This window comes from Myxine glutinosa, chromosome 10, assembly GCF_964187855.1.
Source record: "Myxine glutinosa chromosome 10, kmMyxGlut1.1, whole genome shotgun sequence".
Lineage (NCBI taxonomy): Eukaryota > Metazoa > Chordata > Myxini > Myxiniformes > Myxinidae > Myxine > Myxine glutinosa.
Window position 1 is genome coordinate 74,711,568 of NC_136270.1, and position 22,266 is coordinate 74,733,833.

Sequence of the window (22,266 nt, forward strand, 5' to 3'; positions counted from 1 at the left end):
GACGTCATGGCCCCGGATCCCGTCGGGTTGTCAAAGACAAGGGGACTAACCCCCCCTTGGTAAGGGGAAAGGCCGACGAGGAGATCTGCAACAATATATACGTGTCTGTGTGAATAAGAGAGACACAGAATTGTGAGGAACAGAAATGAAAAAACGAGATGTGTGTGACCCACTCGTGTGTGTGTGTGTGTGTGTGTGTGTGTGTGTGTGTGTGTGTGTGTGTGTGTGTGTGTGTGTGTGTGTGTGTGTGTGTGTGTGTGTGTGTGTGTGTGTGTGTGTGTGTGTGTGTCCAGACCATAACTTATTTTTTTTACCATTTGAGCTTTTGTTATCAAATTTTCAACAAATCTTTATTATAACAATACGGAGAAGAATAATTAACAATTGGGTCAAAATGTCATAGAGCAAATTCACAGTAAGTACAAATAGGCCTTGTCAACCCTTCCGCCGTGCGTCAGCATGAGGCGGCTCACTTTTATAATCGCGAACCATGTTTATTTATTTATTTACCATTTGAGCTTCAGTGTGTCTGTCCAGGTCATTATTTTTTGCCATTTGAGCTTTTGTCTTTTCTTTAACAAACCTTTGTTATGAGTATATGGAGAACACTAAATAAAAGACTTTACTTCTTGTTGTTTTCGTCAAGTTTAGTTCGACTACAAAATGGAGCAGATCGGGTTTCCATTTTGAGATGCTTTCTCGTTCATTATATTGTCATGATGCTCAATAAAGGTCGAATCCTGACCCAGTTATAAACTGCCATCCTGGTGTTTCATGCACACACGGGGTGTTTCATCAATGTGTGTGCGCCATCCCTCAGATGGATGTTATACAGGTGTCCCATCTGTCGGCATTCTTTGGTGGACGTTAAAGATCCCACGGTGTCTTTCGCTAATAGTAGGCGAGCTATCGCCGGCACCATGACCGAACTACAAATCCTTGTTCTGATTTCCTCAGTCGGAGTGGCGACCCAACCAGAATTGTAGCCTCGTAACTGCTTCGGCAGAATCAACGCTTTGCTACAGCATGATGATTATGATTATGATGATGATGATGATGATGATGATGATGATGATGATGATGGTTTTGGAGCTATTCTGTGTGAGATTTCGTTTCCTGCTGAGACAACTCTGAAGAAGTCAGTCATATGATACGATGAAGAGACAGTTGAAAGCATAAATGTATTGAGAAAATGAAAATCAATGTGGGTTTGAATGATGAAGGATGAAGAAATATGTTCACAGGAATTGGGGTTAAGTATTTGTGTGGCACAGGCGTCAGAGAGGTTCTGAGACAGCACTTGTGAGTGTAGGATGATTTGAGAAGGAAATTAAAATTCGAATTACCCTCCAATCTCTCAAATTTTAAAGGCCTCAGAAAGAGATTATCATTTATCCCTGGACCATGTCATGTCATGTCAAACTTTTCCTCCTCAGCTGCTCTATGCTCTTCTGACCATGTGTTAGTAAAAGTAGTCATCTCTTTGGCAGTTGTTAGAGAACCATCAAGATTCAGACTTGTATAGCAATTTGCTAAAACCTATTGGTCTGGCCTACAATCTGCTATCTCCACGTCAAGACTGGTCCATCATCACATTGGCACCTAACATTGACCGCTCCTGTAATTTCTTCCACAATGGACTAATCTCTCTTCTTCACAAGTTAATTCCATTCCGTGTTAAAAAATTTCTGTTCATCATCTCGACCCGGTACACTGATGTGGGTGGTGAGGCTATCCCAAGAAATCAACTTGCATTCTCCTGCTGGATGATAAACCCAGATGAATCCCTTTCATTAGACTTGGACAAGATAAGCCACCGGTAAATTACTAAGAACCCTCAAGGCAGTGTTCTGGGCCCTGTGCTTTTTCTGGTCTTCATCAATGATCTCTCCGACTCTCTTGAAAATCCTCTATCTCTTTGCTGATGACTCTACTCTCTGTCGCTCCATTCTTCATCCCTCAGATCGGCAGTCTGCAGCCTCCTCACTCTCTGCAGACCTGGACAAAATCACAGACTGGGCAAACAAGTGGAACATCTATCTATAATTCCAGTAATCTCTGTTTGTACGTTTGTACGTTTGTCTGTGACCGCTGTTTCTCGACAACCACGGGTCCGATATACTTTTAACTTGCCAGGTATATTGCTGGGGACCCGAGGATGTGCCTTTTCAAGGTTTCATATTAATCGGACAATTACTTACCGAGCTATGTCCAAAAAACGATTCAACCAATCAGAGAGCAGCGAACTATCGCGTGTGCCGAACGTGGCGGACACACTCTGCCTCGGATGGCACATTTGAGAGCGTATTCATTTATTTCACGTTTGCAAACTATGTTGGCGCTATGTTGGCGTTAAACGATGTTTTAAAACTAATTAAAACCCCGGGGGGATTGTCACTGTACTCGCAAGCCGTTCGCCGTTCGCTTTGGCGTTGCGAATGGACCAACACATTTCATGCACCAAACCATTTCATGTAAAGCGTTCGCCGTTCGCTTTGGCGTTGCGAATGGACCAAAACATTTCATGGACCAAACCATTTCATGTAAATAGAGGGGGGGATATAATTTTAGATATAGATATAGTACGGGCATGCCCTAGTGTCTTTCAATCCTGACAAATCTCACACTTACGATGTCTCTCCGAAAAGACCGACTGGACAACCCTCCCATCTACTTTCTGAATAATCCTCTCCAAGAAGTTCTGTCACTCAAACTTTTGGGTCTCACTATCTGCCATGATCTTTCCTGGGAAAACCACATTTCAAATCTGGCCTCCAAAGCCAGTCGCCGACTGGGCATCCTCCGTCGTGCGAAGTCCTTCCTTGGCACACCTGAGCTCCTCACCACGTACAAGGCTTTCATCCGCAGCTCAATGGAATACTGCTCTCCCCTCTGGGCTGGTGCTCCTGCCTCACACCTAGCTCGTCTTCACGCTGTTGAAAGCAAAGCATTCAGAATCATTGGAATCTCCCGCGATGAAGCTAACTCCAAGGGCCTCTCACTCACTCACCGCAGGCAGGTTGGTGGTCTTTCCGTCTTCTGCCGACTCCTCTCTGGCCTTGCCCCCCCCCCCAGCTCTCTCTGGGCTCTGTCCCGCAAATATTCCTACAGGTCGCACAAGATCTGCCTGCAACCCCTCTTATGGTTAAACTGCCAAAATCAAGACTCTCTGCTCACCTTCATTCCTCTTTTCTCCCGCCTATGGAACAAACTCCCTCACTCTCTTCAATCCCACTCCACCCTCCAGGTCTTTAAAACAGCTGTTCACCACCATCTCTTATCTTCCCCCATCCAAAACCTTGATCTTTTCTATCCCCGATAATTTCACCCCAATTCCACTTTTTGAAATACCAACTTCTGTCCTGGAAGTCCTTGGTGTCCTTGTGTTTTATACTTCTCCTACCCCCCCCCCCCTTTCCACGCCTCCTCCCCCCAAGCCCTCTCCCTCCCACACATCTCCCTGCTCTTAAATGTTGTGTGCTCTCAAGTGTTTGTGTGCTTCCCATTCTCTTGTCTTCCGCTCCCTCTTTTTATATATTTTGTTTGTCTGGTTGATTTGTTTGTGAAGTAAATGTCAGCTCTTTCACGAGCCTCGATTCAGTATACAAAAAAAAACAACAAACAAACAAACAAACAAACAAAAAAACACGACATTTCACGCTGGTAAGGTGGATGCTCTCACATTGTCGCTCCACAAGGATGTGGAGCGACAGCCCCTGGAATAAATTACTCTGGACTTTGGCCTAAGACTAATTATATAAATTACTCTGGACAGCCCGTGGAAGAGGTGCTGGCCTTGGAACTATTTGGACTCGGTATCAGCCATAACCCTTTGTGGGAGGAACATCTCTTAACAGGCAAGGCAATGGCAAACGACCCCAGAATAACCCACCAAGAAACTGCTTCGGCATCACTGATGCTCTCCGTAACAAAGTATCGTATATCAGAATCAGAGGAACATCTCTTAAACTGACATCAAAGGCTATTCACCATCTGGATATTCTCCAGAGAGCTAAGGTATGTTATTCCTGTGTTATTGCTATTCTTGTATTATTCCTGTTATGGTTACTCCCCCTTTCCTCCTTGTGTCCATCTCACTTCCCCCACTCCTTCCACACCCTTTGGTCTGTAAAGCTGCAGCCTTGTGTAATTTCGCTCCTCCATGACCCAAACCGTTGTATTAAAAAGTGTGAGCCTGCTAAGAGCGGATTTTACAAGGTGCAAAGGGAAGGTGTAAGCCACCGTAAAAATATATGCAATCCCACGTGACTGCTTCCGATAGCTGTAAGAAGCAATGGTTAGGTGTTAAAATGCCAGATAGCTTAAACCTCACTTCACTTTGCTTGTTGCATGAAAATGTCAGAGATCTCCCCAAAAATGTGACAGATTCTTTCAACAAATAAAAACATGTCGGCAATTGCATGTTACAACCTGTTGCTAAAGCCATCAACCATATCTAGAAGGCAAATGCATCGTTCAACAGATCAAACATAAAATCTGTCTCAATGTTACCAATCAATAATTATATCGTATTCATAATTCAAGCCATGACAGATGTAATTCTGTCTTGAATAATAATAATTTGTCAATAATAATTTATAATTATTATTTATAATAATAAATATAATTTATAATATAATATAATTTATAATAATATAAATAATAATTTATAATATAATTATAATTATATAATAATAATAATAATATAATTATAATAATATAATTTATAATAATAATAATAATATAATTATAATAATATAATTTATAATAATTTATAATATTTAAAATCATAATTTAATAATAATTTAAATTTATAATTCATAATAATAATAATAATGTCAATATATAATAATTGTCATGAATAATAATAATTCTGTCATGTTACTAAACAACCATTCCAGAGTTATTTGATTCCATGGCTAGCCAGACTAAGTTGCCAGGAACGGCAGAAGGAGACAGGACTACACCACATGAGAAAAGATGTGATGGCGGGATGGATGATTTCGGGCAAGAGGTATGGGGTCTTGGCAAAAATTTGTAGATACCTTGTGTGTGGATGGGTTTCTGGGGTTGGTGTACCACAGGCATGATGGGCCGAATTATCTCCTCCTACGCCCAAGTTCCGTGTTTGTGTGTGTGTGTGTGTGTGTGTGTGTGTGTGTGTGTGTGTGTGTGTGTGTGTGTGTGTGTGTGTGTGTGTGTGTGTGTGTATATATATATATATATTGTTGCGGATAAGAGGATTGTATTTTTTTATTGTGTGCTCTATTATTATTATTGTTTATTCTGCGCCTCCTGCCTCCAGTGTTGTGTAAAGGTCAAAGGGCGTCCCGGTAGTTAATTCCATAAAGCATCCATTGAAGGACACTATAATACCCTTGTTCAGTAGTTTATATCCTTATTATGTGTTTTAGGGTAAGGCCTTGTCTTCCATTAACATGACACTCCATTGCACCAAGTGAAAAAGATAGATTCCCTTCATTCCCATTCCCAAAAAACCTCCATTTCCCCTTTCGTCAATTGCCATTCGCATTGCCAACTACAATTGCCGCCATTGGCCACGAGGCAGGGTCGGGGAAGAAAGGCGTGCCCGCCCGTCGTCATCAAGGGCGGAGCCAGAGGGTCGCGCGACCAACCATGGCCGAGGTGAGCACACCGTTGGGCGTGTCCTGAAGGCCGGCGGCTTAATATGCCGGAGGCGCTATAAAGGCGCGCGCGCAAGAGGGTCCAAGGCGGAGCTGCGGGGTGAGGTGCAAGGAAAAGAGCTAAGTCGTCCAAGAGATGAGCTATGACAAGTGCTGAGTTGTGAGGTCCAAGGCTGAGCTGCGTGGAGATCATCCAAGGAAGCACAAAGCCTGCTATTCATCGCCTTGCTCGCCAGCAGCAGAGGCCACAGCAGCGTGGGGCCTGGACGGCAGTTTGGAGCAGGGCCGCAAAGGAACGGCGGCTGCCCAACGAGCCGATCGTGCTGCAGGACCAGTTGGACCTCCCTATCCCGCCAGCCATCCACCTGCCATCCCTATTATCATCATTCCCCGTGTGAGTCGTCTTTGTTTGTTCTGTCCTGGGTAGTTAATTAAGTCTGTATAAGCTAGTATTTTCCCTGTGTCTCTAAAGGCTTCTGTAAATTATTTTATTATCTTTCCTTCTCCTTGGTTATTTTGAGCCTGTAAATAGTAATAAATAGTAATCGTATTTTCAACCTTTTTTTTCGTCTTCTTATTCCTTTTCTTCACATCCGTGTCGTCTTTGTCTTTTCCCTATTGAGTATCTGTGGCGCGATACGGCCAACGTCTGGGTGAATCAGGTGAATCGGGGAAACTGTTAGGTCGCGGTGCCTCCGCTCGGCAAACCAACATCCTTAACCGCGGACCGTAACAATATATATATATATATATATATATATATATATATATATATATATATATATATATATATACAGTCATCCCTCGCTATATCGCGGTTCACTTTTTGCGGCTTCGGTACATCGCGGGTTTTTCTCGCTAGTATATGTAAAATTATATCGCCGATTTTTTGCTATATCGCGGGATTTTGCGGTATAAATGTATTTTTATATACTATTATTTTAAATATTTTTGTGGTAAAATAAGCATTTTCTAGCCTAAAAAATTAAAAAACGTAAAGAAATAAGAAAAATACAGTATTTAAAACATATTACAAGAAATAAAATACTGTACATAGTGTACAGTAGAAGGGTAGACAAAGAGTCGTGCGTATGGAAAACGCCAGTACATTCATCATCGTCATCACCTTCATCGTCATCAGTACTGCACAGCTAATTCATCATCATCTTCATCACGCAAGTTGTAGTATTGAAGAGCCGGGGCTCTTGCTTGATACGGACGAAATGACGGGCAAGACACAAACTCGTCCGAGAAGATATTTATTCTCAAAACCAACTCGGGAACACTGAAAAGCCCATTTATCGGGCTGCATTATAAAGCACAACCAGAAACCGAAAGCCACGCCTCTCAAGCGTGGCGTGCTTCGGTGGTCACGTGATCAACAGGTGTAGCTGATTATACCCGCAAAGCGCGGCACGCTTTAGCGGTCATGTGACCAGCCACTCTCGCGCCGGGAATCCCCGCCGGTGACGTCACCGGCTGGAGCAAGGAGATTCTGATGCTGGTCTTGCTTGGGGAACCCATGGGTAGCTACAGTATCTTCAATGGTGAGTACCCATTAGAATTTTATATGTTGTTAAAATTACGTATGTTTAAGAGTGTAAAAAGTGTTTAAGAGTATAGGAAGTGTTTATAAGAGTATGGGAAAGGTTAATAAGAGTGTGGGGAGTTCATAATGCTTTAAAATATAAAAAAAAAAAAAAAAAAAATGGTCGCTACTTCGCGGATTTTCGTCTATCGCGGGGGGTTCTGGAACGTAACCCCCGCGATAAACGAGGGATCACTGTATATATATATATATATATATATATATATATATATATATATATATATATATACAGTATATATATAGTGTTGTGGGTATGAGAATGGTGTTTTTTTATTGTGTTTTTATTGTACTAGGGCATGCCCGTACTATATATATATCTAAAAGTATATCCCCCCCCCTCTATTTACATGCAATGGTTTGGTCCAAAGCTAACGGCTTGCGAGTACGGTGACAATCCCCCCCCTCTATTTACATGAAATGGTTTGGTCCAAAGCTAACGGCTAGCGGAGTTTGGTAAAGAAATCGCCATAGCGTGCACAAATGCGCAGGAAAGCGAAAGAATCGCAAATTAGTTTTAATTAGTTTTAAAACATAGTTTAACGCCAACATAGCGGCAACATAGTTTGCCAACGTGAAATAAATGAATACGCTCTCAAATGTGCCAAAAAAAAAAAAAAACGCTACCCGTACGCTCTACCCCGCCCGTACGCCCGTAAACAAAAAAAACAACGCTCTTCGCTTCCGCCCTTCGCTCTGACTGAATTGGGAGAAATAATGCGCATAAGAAATCGAGAAATTATTATTTTCTCCGGAAGAAATCGAATTACGTACCGTAATGGCACACGCGCTGGGCTCAGCATCAGCTCGCTCTCACATCGGCCACGCCTACGCAATAACGCGTTCTGTGATTGGATGCCGGAAGTGCAGTCCTCACTGTCCGGAAGGTCGTATATCGCAGTTACGATGAATCGCAAATTAGTTTTTATTAGTTTTAAAACATAGTTTAACGGCAACATAGTTTGCAAACGTGAAATAAATGAATACGCTCTCAAATGTGCCATCCGAGGCAGAGTGTGTCCGCCACGTTCGGCACACGTGATAGCTCGCTGCTCTCTGATTGGTTGAATCGTTTTTTGGACATAGCTCGGTAAGTAATTGTCCGATTAATATGAAACCTTGAAAAGGCACATCCTCGGGTCCCCAGCAATATACCTGGCAAGTTTCAAGTATATCGGACCGGTAGTTGTCGAGAAACAGCGGTCACAGACATACAAACAAACAAACAAACGTACAAACAAACATACACACAGAGATTACTGGAATTATAGATAGATAGTACATTGTAAAAATATCGCCCTCCTTCCTCCAGTTGTGTATAAAGGTCAAAGTGCGTCCCGTAATTAGGTCATAAACAATCACGTTTAGCCAATCATAGATTTCCTCCTTGTTGGTAGTTATTTCCCTATTCTGTGTATTAGGCTAAGGATTTGTCTTCCATTAATTAATACTCCATTGCACCGAATTCAGACAAGGTAGATTCCCTGCACATTCCCCTTTCCTCAATTGCCAACTGCATTGAGCGGTTCGCTGAATTCTGCTGCAGCTGTGGGTTGTTGTTTTCGCTGCAAGACTCCATTAGCCACGAGGTCGTCTCGGAGCCAAAGGTGGGAGGAGTCGGCCCAGCGCCGGGGACAAGGCGTGGTCTAGCCAACGCCCCCTCTAAGGGCGGGGTCGGTGAGCCCTCGCGACCAATCAGGGCCGAGGCGAGCTCACCGATGGGCGTGTCCTAGCGGCCGGCGGCTTGATCGCCGGGGGGCGATATAAAGTGCGTGCGCATGCGTCAGGACGGTGGTTATTAGTTGGTTGTTGGTGGCTGAAAGAAGAGACAGCAAGCTTTTTCAGAGAGGGGTTGGTGGTTGGTGGCTGAAAGTACCGTTGCTGCTGAAGGAGGAAGGGTTGATGCAGAAAGAGAGTGGCGTTGGAGGAGGACGAGTTGAGTGTGGCGTTAAGTGGCATTAAAGTGGAGCTGAAGAGCTCGGAGTCCAGCGCGACGTGCCCATCCGCTCGCGGTGAACGATACGCGCCGCTGACACCAAGGCTTTCCCGCCAAGAACACGGGTGGACTCCTGGAGCGGGACCTCGACGCCTGTAGTGGCCTGGGCCTTCCCATGCCTCCTTCCAGCCAATCCACTCTGCAATTCCCCGTGTGAGTCTGTCTTTTGTTTGTTCTGTCCTGGGTTAATTAAGACTGTAGGTAAGCTAGCATTGCACTGTGTCTCCTTGATTCCTTCTGTCTTTATTTTATTATCTTTCCTTCTTCCTTGGTTATTTTGGTCCTGTAAATAGTAATAAATTATATTCGTATTTCCTACTTCTGTCTTCCTCTTCTTCACATCCGTGTCGCTTTGTCTTTTCCCCATTGAAAACCTGTGGCACGATTTGGCCCACGTTTAAGGAATCGGGTCTTAGTAATTGTTAATAGTTCGGGCCGCGGCCGCCATCCGCTCGGCAAATCAACACCTTATCCGCGGTCCGTAACAATTGGTGTCAGGAGTGGGATTCGGAACTGAAGTGCGAATAGCGCGCTCAAAATTACGGGTGGCCCAAAAATTTTGTTTTATTTAAAATCCTGAATTTGGAAATCGTGCCATGGCTGGTCAAGGTGATCGGATGCAGGTGGGGGAACTAGAAGAGGGGTTAGGGGTAACCCAGGACCAGAGGGAGGAAATGGAGGAGAGCAATGAGGAGGTGGTTGAGGAGGTGTCAGGTGCACAAAATGGCGCCCTCGCGCACGTGGTTGAAGGGACACAAAATGGCGGCTCGCACGTGGTTGAGGGGGCCACGGCCGCGGCACCAATGGGTATGGTCCAAATGCAAGCCTTCATGGCCCAATTCATGGTGGAAATACAGAAAGAGAACAACAGTATGGAACGAATGGAAAACAGAATGAGCGCTAATAGTGAGCAATTGGAAGCAATAACAAACGAAATGAGGGCCGATAAGGAGGGGTTGGAGAGGGACAGAGACGGCGGGTTGAGCGAGCAGGTCCCAGGGGTGCACGAGGAGGTAACGCGGGTCGAGAAGCACTGGTTGGGAGAAGTGGAGAAAAGCACGGGTAAAATGACGGGTGTAGAAATTGCGAACCGGGGTTTGGAAAAGCCGGCGACCGCTGAGGTAGGAGAGAAAATTTTATTAAAGCCAACGGTCGTCGATGTGAATAAAGAAAAAGCAGTAGTGGGAATAATCGAAATTGGAAAAACGACCGAGGTAGCCCGGGAATTGGAGGAAGGAATGGATAATGCTCAAAGTCCCTGCTCACATCATGATGCTGTGCTTAACCCGAATGGAAGTTTGCAGGTGCGCGTGGAGAAAAGGATCCCCCAGGTGAGTCGTGCTGTGTATTGTGCAGGGAGATTTTGTGGAAGGATGTTTGGCGACAACAGGATTGTCGCGCGATTGGCATTGATATGGCACCCGGGCGTTGGTGAAGGGTCCCGTGTGAGTAAAAATGGCACACGTGTGAAAAAAAGAAAAAAGTGTGCGTCAAGGGGTGAACGTGTTACGAAGCGCGAGTGTGAAACCGAGTGCGAGCGAGAATGCACGTCGGGGTGTACGGAGAGTGAGTTGGTGGTGGTGCGAGTGCGAGAGGGCACATCGGAGCGCGAGTGTGAAACCGAGTGCGAGCGAGAATGCACGTCGGGGTGTACAGAGAGTGAGTTGGTGGTGGCGCGAGTGCGAGAGGGCACATCAGAGCACGAGTGTGAAACCGAGTGCGAGCGAGAATGCACGTCAGGGTGTACGGAGTGTGACACGAGGAGTGAGTTGGTGGTGGAGCGGGCGCAAGGATGCACGTATGGGCTGAACGGCGAGGGTGTGCGAGAAAGCACACCTGAGTTGGTGGTGGCGCGAGTGCGAGAGAGCACATCGGAGCGCGTTAGTGGGTGGATGCAAGAGTGCACGCCCATGGTGAGTGTTACGGAGGACGTAACGGAGGAGAGGTGTGGACCGAAGTGTGTGAACGGCGAGTGTGCGCAAGAAGGTGCGTGGGAGGTGTGGTGTGTAACAGGGAGTGCGTTGGTGGAATGGACGGAGTGTGTGGAATGTACGGACGGCATTGGAACGCCAGGTTTTGTGAGTGTGAAATGGGTCGCGTATGCAAGTAAAGCATCGACGTTGACTGGGTTAGCAGTTAGGGCGACGGATAGCGGGCGCTCGGTGCGCGGAGCCCTTTGGCTTTGTTGGATGCGAAGCCTCGCGCGGCGCGCCCTTTGGCTTTGTTGTATGCGAAGCCTCGCGCGGGGCGCCCTTTGGCTTTGTTGGATGCGAAGCCTCGCGCGGATCGATGCTGCGTCGCCCCACTTCGGGGCGTTGCGCACGATTCGGGCCTGGCCCCGCCCCGCCCCGCATGGTTGAGTCCGGGCCTTGTCGGGCGAGGTGACCGGTCCGGTTCAAGGGCGAGTAGGAGGAAGCGGAACGGAGCCCCCTGGTGGCGGGGGCGGGGTTCCGACCGGGGGAGATTGAGCCATCGGGCCTGGGACCGTGAGGTGCCGCGCCGAGATGGTGCGTGGAATATCGGCCCGACCAAACCACCTCCCTTGAACCGAAAGCCGGACAGATTCAACCTGCAGGTGACCAAACCACCCGAATGCATTGCTCGGCTTTGCGAAGCCGAGTTTTAATGACGTCATGATGCACCGAGGCTCAGATATAATGGACGGTGATGATGATAGTGTTTTTGATCCAAAATTTAGAAAAGTGAATAGAATTGGCAGTAGTTGGAAAATTTTTGATTGGTTGCAATTGGATGAGCCAAATTTGTAGTGAGAGATACCCGATGTGGTGGGATGGCAACTCTGCCATCTCTCACAGCGGGGGCAAAGGAGCAATAGATTTATGGGGTTGGCAGTGAAAACTAGCCCGGGAGGGTTAGGATATCGTGTGTAGGGATCGAGAGAAACGACCTTAGGTAACGGTAAGATTAGGTAGTGACAATGATACCGGTAGTGGTGACGCAGGTAGATTAGTTGGATGATAATGACGAGGGAGCGCAATAGTTTAAAGGGGCGACTGGGAAGCGCAAGTTCCAGAGGGGAGTAGTTAGATGAGATGATGCCGTGTGTTTGAGGATCGGAAGTGTATTGAGCAGGGTATGAGTAAATGATTGTGAGTGTGAGTTGTATTGAGATTGCACAGGTGTGCAACTGGACAGGGGAATGGAGCAGTGTATGAGTGAGTGATGGTGATGTGTATTGTGTTGACCAAATGGTCCAGGGAGGAAGGAGGGTGCAGGAGGCACCAGGTGATTGCACAGGTGTGCAACTACAGGTGTATGGAGAATGGTTGTATGGAATAAATGGTATGGAATATATGGAGTATGGAATGGATGGTCGTGGAGTGAGTATGGTGGAAACTGTGGAGTGGAGTGGATGGTGCAAAGGTGTGGATGGGGGAAAGGAGGATGGACCCCATCACGAATACCCGGGGAGGGTAGTGTAAGTGTTAGGTAGAGGGCACAGGTAAATTGTGGTTGGATATTGGCATCTGTGGTGCGTGTGGAAGAATGGTGCTTGAATGGGTGCATTAGTGTCGTGGAAATGGCTGGGCGTGTAGCCTGTTAGTGTGTGTAGTCGGATGGGCACTCCACCACTGTGAGGATGTCGGCCAGGTGAGGCCGCAGGTGGGCTCTGGGAGCCGGTAGAGTTGTGGATGGGACCCGAGGATCCGGAGGACGGACCCGGGTAGCCCGGTGCCAGAGGGCACCGAGGGGTGACAGAGCCAGGAGGGGCCTTCCCCAGTTAGATAGGTTAGGGTGAGGAGCTATGTAAGCTCGGGTGGCAACTACAGTGGTGGAGGTGTGCAGGTGGGTAGACCTGCTGGGAGAGCTACACGACCTAGCCCGGAAATTGTGCAAGGGCACCGGGAGATGAATCGGGGGAGTGAGACCCCAAATTGAGAAGCACCACAGTTTGGTCAATGGGAATTTGGTTCTTAAAACTGCATAGAGTAAGATGGCCAATGGTTTGGCAGGGAAAGACCCCGGGTAGTGTAAAGTGTGTTAACGTCATTTAGAGGATAGGTAGGATTAAGAATCTCCTCGCACCATCTACATCCACTCACCTGGGATGATGTACCTCCACAGCATGCCAGGTTGTTTTTATTATTTTTATTGTGCAAATGTTTGGAATGTGAGACGCATCATGACGTGGGTGTGACATTGTGCTGATGTTCCATCTCTCCCTCCTTATGAGGATTGATGATGAATTGGTGATGGCAAATTTGGTTAGAGGGATTGTGGGAACGAATTTGGTATAGGGGAAAAATGGGGAAGACGTGACGATAGTGACGAATTTGTAATGTGTAGATTTTGTACATATGGGGTAAGGGCAAGGGTAGAGTAGGTGACAGGGGGGGGTGACGTACGGTAGGGACGAGCTTTTCTCCGCTCCGTCTCCATACGCACCTCGCCTTGCATTGCCTTGTTTGATGTGTACCCTTGAGACCTTACCCCTCGCTCATCTGTCTTCCCCCCCCCCCCCCCCCCTTTGTCTCCCAGATGAGGACTGTGCCCACTGGGCGCCGAGGGGAGCGTGCGTGAGTCCGCCATTGTGCGCCCGAAACTCCCGGAACCAGCTGTCTGCATCGATGCACCACCTTATGGACCACAAGTCTGTGGCTGAGCACCACTTATGGACCCCATGGGTTGGGGCATGGCCCCTCTGCTGGAACCGGCCATGAAGGCCCGAGATCTTGCTGGCGGACCTTGGTCACAGGGCACCGATGCCCTACAGGTGAACCACACATAGTCGGCCCTGTGGGCCATAAATAAATAAAAATGGACATGGTTGTGCACTTTCATTTTATTATTGCAAATAGGCCGCCAGCAAAGAAGATGACAACATCTGGAAGAACCATGGCCAGCAGAGGGAGCCGAAGTGGAAGACCAGCACCAGGGTTTGTTGTTTTTATTTTTATTGAACAGTGATGACTGTGCACCGATTGGTGCTTGAGGGTGTATTGGTGCGTTTTTGGGTGCTTCATGGTGCGGCGATGCAGAGCAGACTGTCTCCCCCCCCCCCCCCCCCAAAAAGAACAATCACAGGTCCTGGGTTAGTTTTGTAAATAAAATAGCGTCATTGTAAATAATGCGCCCCCACCGTAAGTGTTTTAGTTTGAAGACCATTCCGCAATTCGGTTAGTTGTGGGCGTGAATCTGTTAGGCAGGGTGCAATGGAGCCGCGGGACATATTTATTTATGTTTTAAAACTGTCGCACTCAGGGTCAGGTTAAATGTAGAGGGAACTACACCTACGTGCCACACTAAAAGTAAAAGTAATAGGCCCGGGACGTGCCTAAGAGGAGGAGGGTGCAGTGTTGTGGATATGAGAATGATGTTTTTAAAATTGTTTTTATTGTATAGTACATTGTAAAAATATCGCCCTCCTTCCTCCAGTTGTGTATAAAGGTCAAAGTGCGTCCCGTAATTAGGTCATAAACAATCACGTTTAGCCAATCATAGATTTCCTCCTGTTGGTAGTTATTTCCCTATTCTGTGTATTAGGCTAAGGATTTGTCTTCCATTAATTAATACTCCATTGCACCGAATTCAGACAAGGTAGATTCCCTGCACATTCCCCTTTCCTCAATTTCCAACTGCATTGAGCGGTTCGCTGAATTCTGCTGCAGCTGTGGGTTGTTGCTTTCGCTGCAAGACTCCATTAGCCACGAGGTCGTCTCGGAGCCAAAGGTGGGAGGAGTCGGCCCAGCGCCGGGGACAAGGCGTGGTCTAGCCAATGCCCCCTCTAAGGGCGGGGTCGGTGAGCCCTCGCGACCAATCAGGGCCGAGGCGAGCTCACCGATGGGCGTGTCCTAGCGGCCGGCGGCTTGATCACCGGGGGGCGATATAAAGTGCGTGCGCATGCGTCAGGACGGTGGTTAGTAGTTGGTTGTTTGTGGCTGAAAGAAGAGACAGCAAGCTTTTTCAGAGAGGGATTGGTGGTTTTTTTTTTTTTTTTTTTTTGTATACTGAATCGAGGCTCGTGAAACAGCTGACATTTACTTCACAAACAAATCAACCAGACAAACAAAATATATAAAAAGAGGGAGCGGAAGACAAGAGAAGGGGAAGCACACAAACACTTGAGAGCACACAACATTTCAGAGCAGGGAGATGTGTGGAGGGAGAGGGCTTGGGGGGAGGAGGCGTGGGAAGGTGGGGGTGGGGGTGGGAGGAGGCGTGGGAAGGGGGGGGGGGGTGGGAGAAGTATAAAACACAAGGACATCAAGGACTTCCAGGACAGAAGTTGGTATTTCAAAACAGTGGAATTGGGGTGAAATTAGCAGGGATAGAAAAGATCAAGGTTTTGGATGGGGGAAGATAAGAGATGGTGGTGAACAGTTGTTTTAAAGACCTGGAGGGTGGAGTGGGATTGAAGAGAGTGAGGGACTTTGTTCCAGAGGTGGGAGAAAAGAGGAATGAAGGAGTGAAGGTGAGCAGAGAGTCTTGATTTTGGCAGTTTAACCATAAGAGGGTTGCAGGCAGACCTTGTGCGACCTGCAGGAATATTTGCGGGACAGAGCCCAGAGAGAGCTGGGGGGGGGCAAGGCCAGAGAGGAGTCGGTAAAAGACGGAAAGACCACCAACCTGCCTGCGGTGAGTGAGTGAGAGGCCCTTGGAGTTAGCTTCATCGCGGGAGATTGGTGGCTGAAAGTACCGTTGCTGCTGAAGGAGGAAGGGTTGATGCAGAAAGAGAGTGGCGTTGGAGGAGGACGAGTTGAGTGTGGCGTTAAGTGGCATTAAAGTGGAGCTGAAGAGCCCGGAGTCTAGCGCGACGCACCCATCCGCTCGCGGTGAACGATACGCACCGCTGACACCAAGGCTTTCCCGCCAAGAACGCGGGTGGACTCCTGGAGCGGGACCTCGACGCCTGTAGTGGCCTGGGCCTTCCCATGCCTCCTTCCAGCCAATCCACTCTGCAATTCCCCGTGTGAGTCTGTCTTTTGTTTGTTCTGTCCTGGGTTAATTAAGACTGTAGGTAAGCTAGCATTGCAATGTGTCTCCTTGATTCCTTCTGTCTTTATTTTATTATCTTTCCTTCTTCCTTGGTTATTTTGGTCCTGTAAATAGTTATAAATTATATTCGTATTTCCTACTTCTGTCTTCCTCTTCTTCACATCCGTGTCGCTTTGTCTTTTCCCCATTGAAAACCTGTGGCACGATTTGGCCCACGTTTAAGGAATCGGGTCTTAGTAATTGTTAATAGTTCGGGCCGCGGCCGCCATCTGCTCGGCAAATCAACAACTTATCCGCGGTCCGTAACAATATATATATATATATATATATATATATATATATATATATATATATATATATATATATATATATATATATACAGTCACGTGAAAAAGTAAGTACGCCCCATGTAAAGTTTTGAATTTTTCAACATATTTCAACATACAGCTATTTGATCTTCATTTCAACAATATTGATAGATAAAGGTGATATAATATAACAAATATCATGAAACATTTACATTTTGTAGTCCATTGTATAATTTAAATAAACATAAATGCAAATTTCGCATGTGGAAAAAGTAAGTACACCCTTGGCTCTAATAGGTGGTATTGCCCCCTTTGGCAGAAACAACCTCAAGTAGGTGTTTCTTAGAACTGTCTACCAATCTCTGACATCGACTGGGAGAAATTTTTGCCCACTCCTCCATGCAGAATTCTTTCAGCTGTGCGATGTTTGAGGGGTTTCTTGCATGCACAGCTCGTTTCAAATCCCCCCACAACATCTCGATGGGATTTAGATCCGGGCTTTGACTTGGCCATTGCAGAACCCTCCATTTCTTTCTTTTCAGCCATTCCTTGGTGGATTTACTGGTATGTTTAGGGTCATTGTCATGTTGCAAGGTCCACCTTCGGTTGAGCTTCAACTTTCCGACAGATGGCCTCACATTATCTTCAAGCACCCTCTGGTACAATGAAGATTTCATAGTGGATTCTATGATGGTGAGCTGCCCAGGCCCTGATGCAGCAAAGCTGCCCCAAACCATAATATTTCCACCACCATGCTTTACAGTTGCTATCAGGTTCTTGTGGTCAAATGCTGTCTTTGGTTTTTGCCAAACATGTCTTCTGGTACTGTGGCCAAATAGCTCTACCTTTGACTCATCTGTCCAGAGCACATTGTTCCAGAAGTGCTGGTCTTTGCCTCGGTGTTCATTGGCAAACTTTAGTCTTGCCGTGATGTTCTTTCTGGACAGCAAAGGTTTCCTCCTGGCACACCTCCCATGTAGATCAAATTTGTGCAGCCTCTTTCTCATGGTAGAGTCGTGCACTTTGACATCAACAGTGGCAAGAGCTACCTGTAGGTCCTGTGATGACATTCTGGGGTTCTTAGAGACTTCTTCAGCATCTTGCGGTCTGCTCTCAGGCTGAACTTGCTGTGGCGGCCTGGCCTGAACAAGTTGGCAGTTGTTTGGAAACTTCTCCACTTGTAGATGATCTTCTGGACAGTCGAATGATTGATTTCAAATTGTTTGGAGATGTTTTTAAATCCATTCCCAGACTCGTAGGCATCTATAACCTTCTTTCTGAAGTCCTCAGAGAGCTCTTTTGATCTATGCATGGTGACGCCGCACACTTCAACAACAAAGTGCAAACCAAACTAAATGTCTGAGGTTTAAATAAGACAGGCTCCTCCAAGATCCTCTCTAACGATGTTCTAGTCATTTGCACCTGAGCTGGTGCACCTGATTCTAATTTTAGGTATTTGAAGTAGTGATAAATGTCGGGGTGTACTTACTTTTTCCACATGCGAATTTTGCATTTATGTTTATTTAAATTATATAATGGACTACAAAATGTAAATGTTTCATGATATTTGTTATATTATATCACCTTTATCTATCAATATTGTTGAAATGAAGATCAAATAGCTGTATGTTGAAACATGTTGAAAAGGTCAAAACTTTACATGGGGTGTCCTTACTTTTTCACGTGACTGTATATATACGGTACATGCAACTCTTTTACTTTAACTTTACAACTTTTAGCCCAAAATGCACCTAGATCCTAGAAGCTTATACATGGCCTTTTTTTCATAAATCCGTCTCGTCTATTTTATGGTTGGAGACATATTGAAAGAGACATTCAAACTGATATTGAAATTGGACACTATAAAATGGGAAATGGTTTTAATAATACCATGTTTCATACAACCGTTTATTCTAAAATTAAGTATACATGGCCATGAAGCACAAACATTCAGGAATGTCACACATGTTGTTTTGCCAAACTACATCAAATTCATACAAGTGGTCTGATCATCACTCTGTTTCTGACAGGCACACATTGATGTGCAACTCAACTCTGAATAGCGACATTTTTGCAGCGTCGAGTCTTGCATTGCTTCTGGCATGCATAACAAATCATCTCGAGGCAACTTTCTGGGATTGGACTTGGTGACATCAGATTAGGCTCTAGTCCTGAATCACCAGGTTTCCATCCCATTTCCAAAGGTGCAGGAAGGTCAGGTATGGCACAATGAGCATTTCTCCATGCCATGGCTTGATAGTGTACTCGCATCAAATGGAAATGAAGAGCATCACTTGTCGGTGACATCGCTTCTGGTTACCAGTCTTGGAGAACAACATATGTCGTGCTGAATCAACAGAGGTTGTTCTGTGCACATTATATATTCTGCAGATTTGATTGTCTCCTCTGTGAGTTCACCAATGCCCAAGTTCTTCAGCATTTTATGGTGCTCTTTGAAGACTTTCCTTGATGTTCGTTTGGTGTGATTTGCAAAATAGGAGGTGGTGTCTCACCCAGTTAATGCGTGAAATGGTAGCATTGCTGTGGACAAACTTCTCGGTAGATTGTTTAAAACAGCATCAATTGGTGTATAACGCCGTTTCTTTGATGTACCTGACATCATCCAAAGATGTTCACATTGGGCACCTGGGAAGTGGGAAATTCGAAACTCAAAAACTCAAAATTCGGCTTGGAAACCGGATTAATCGAATTCAGTATACCCTAATTATGTTAAAAAGTGAGGTTCCCAACTTTTACCCAAAAATGCACCTAGACGCTTATACATGGCCTTTTCCCATAAATCCGTCTCGTCTATTGCATTCTGCAATGTTTCCCAGAATTTTTCTAATGTTTTTGGTTGTTTTTCATTTTCTTCTCGTGCAATTAATCCCAGACAGTGTATTGGATGTTTAGGTCAGGACTTTGAGGGGGCGATTCTTTCCCACTGAATAGCATCCCAACTCTCATGTTCTTGGGCATATGCCAGTCTATTGACTGTTAGCTTTTCAGCAGAAAGGGCTTTTTGACAGCACCTCACCCAGGGAGACCACTTTACATCTTTTGGTTAGATTTTATTTCTTAAGGAACTTGTCTGTATTGCTCTGTTTTATTGCTTCAAGATGCATCTGTTTTTCTGACCTTGTCTGACCTTCCAATCCATTTTATATCTTAACTTCTCGGGGTTCATTATCCATTGTTGCTAAAATGCCACATCTGTAATTACCTGTTTTGTGGTATATTTCTCTCTTGAATTGCCTTCTTGGTGTAAAACTATTATTTTGAGTCTCATCGAGTTTGATATGTTGGAAATGGTATGGGTTTATATTACTTACAAGAGAGCAATATCTTTGAGAAATTGGTGAAATGTGGTGGCTTAAGACCTTTGCACAGTACTGTATGTATATACAGTGCATTCAGAAAGTATTCAGACCCCTTCACTTTTTTCACATTTTGTTATGTTGCAGCCTTATGCTGAAATCGTTTAAATTCATTTTTTACCTCATCAATCTACACTCAATACCCCATAATGACAAAGAGAAAATAGGATTCTCGAAAGTTTTGCAAATTTATTAAAAAGAAAAAACTGAAATAGGGAAAGGGAGAGATAGGGAAAGAGATAAGACGAGAGGGAAACACAGAGAGAATTTAGATGGGGAAGAACTACAAAGGGGTTTGAGTCTTTTTGCACAAACACAACGCATTTCCCTTTCCATTTATATGAGGGGAGCAGTAATTTAGCGAGACAAAATCACTATAGATATATGTAACTACGTTGGGGATCCCTTATGTGTTGGTATGTGTTTCTCTATGGTCTCCCAAAACCGTAACTATGTATGTACGTGTGTACTGAAGCATGGAATGAAAAAGTTAGTGTGTATGTTTGCTTGCATGTATGTGTGTATTACAGGGATGTGATGGATAGATGTGACTCCTCCCATGATGGGTTCTAGTGAAGGCAGGGAAGTTTGAGGGTAATGCAATCTCTTCAATGTCGGTCTTCCCGATGCTATAAAGGTAGCACGACCCAAGTCGGAGACCTGACTTCATAATCCCGAAGGCTAGTGACTCAAGAACTTTGAGAAATGCTGACTGTTGGTCAGATCAATACATGCCGTGCAACCAGCTGAGGGTATCACTTCTCTTTGGGTCACTTCCTCAGAGATTGCTTCCAGGGCAAAAGCCGAGACTCTCAATAAGTTAAACAGATAAATTGAAGCACCTACATATCACACAATAGCTGGAATTAAAAGTGACTGAACTTTTAGAGGTTGCTAACATCACAGATGCTCAGGGTGGGAAAACTGTTGAAAAAAAACAAAAAACTGACCTGAAAAATGTGGTCTTTGCTGTCAGCAAGGTCCTCAGCTTAAAAAATAGGCATGAAGGACTGGATTAACTCAAATTCCAAAATAATCAGGGGAATGCTCACTGGACATGGATTATATGGAAGACCACAATAATCCTAGAATTAATTAGCAATACAAGTAACTCAAGTGTTAGATGAAGAGCTGCCTTGAAAGATGAAAAATAACTGGTGCAATGAAATAGCAAAGGAACTCTATGATTTGGCTGGGGGGTAATGATCACAGATAGGTTTCGGCAAAATGCTGCGATGGCGCAGCCTTGGGTTCAGCTCTCAGAGAGGCCTTCAAGCAATACAGGCAAAATATGGTTTTGTGATTAAGATGGAACAGATTGTGTGGTTCTGGTGTCTGCCCTTTGAACGTTTCATATACAGAGTCGACATGTTGAAAATTGCCTCCTCGTCAATATTTCTCATGCTGCTAAAGGGAAGACAATTTCTTCAAGAGCCCCACTCCTCATCCACTCTTCAATCCTCTATCCCCACCGACTAAATCCCCACCGACTATGGTGAGTCACTAATTTTTATATGAGTGTGTGTGTATTTATATATATATATATATATATATGTGTGTGTGTGCATGCATTTCTCAGCCTCATTTTTCTTTGTTTCTCCACTTGTCTTCCCTGTATGCTATGTGCTTTGAAGAGATCTTGTAAATCAGCTTGGTAGAGGTAATTGTGAGGAGGACCTGCTAGCACTTAATGCCATCGAATACCAGCCAGATGGGTGTTTGTTGTCCCCCGTCGCACCGCGGAGCGAAAGGGGGACTATGGTTTTCCCCTCCGTCTGTGTGTGCGTCCATCCGTGCGTGCGTGCGTCCGTGCGTGCGGGCATGCGTGCGTGCGTAAGCGAAGGACCGAATTCTAATTTGGTGTGTGAGGGCAACTAGGCATATGGAAGAACCCCATTGAAAATTAGGTCGCCATGTCTAAATCCAAGATGGCCGCCGCCATATATATGTCTGAACCTTGTGAGCGAAATATCTTGAAAAATAAACGAACGACTAACTTCTAATCTGGTGTGTGGGTGTGTCTAGGCATAAGGAAGAACGCTATTGAAAATTGGGTCACCACGTCAAAATCCAAGATAGCCGCCGCCATGTATGTCAGAACCTTGTGAGCGGAATATCTTGAAAAATAAGCGAAGTACCAACTTCTAATCTGGTGTGTGGGTGTATCTAGGCATAAGGAAGAACGCTATTGAAAATTGGGTCACCACGTCAAAATCCAAGATAGCCGCCGCCATGGATGTCTGAATCTTGTGAGCGGAATATCTTGAAAAATAAGCGAAGTACCAACTTCTAATCTGGTGTGTGGGTGTATTTACGCATAAGGAAGAACGCTATTGAAAATTGGGTCGCCACGTCAAAATCCAAGATTGCCACCACC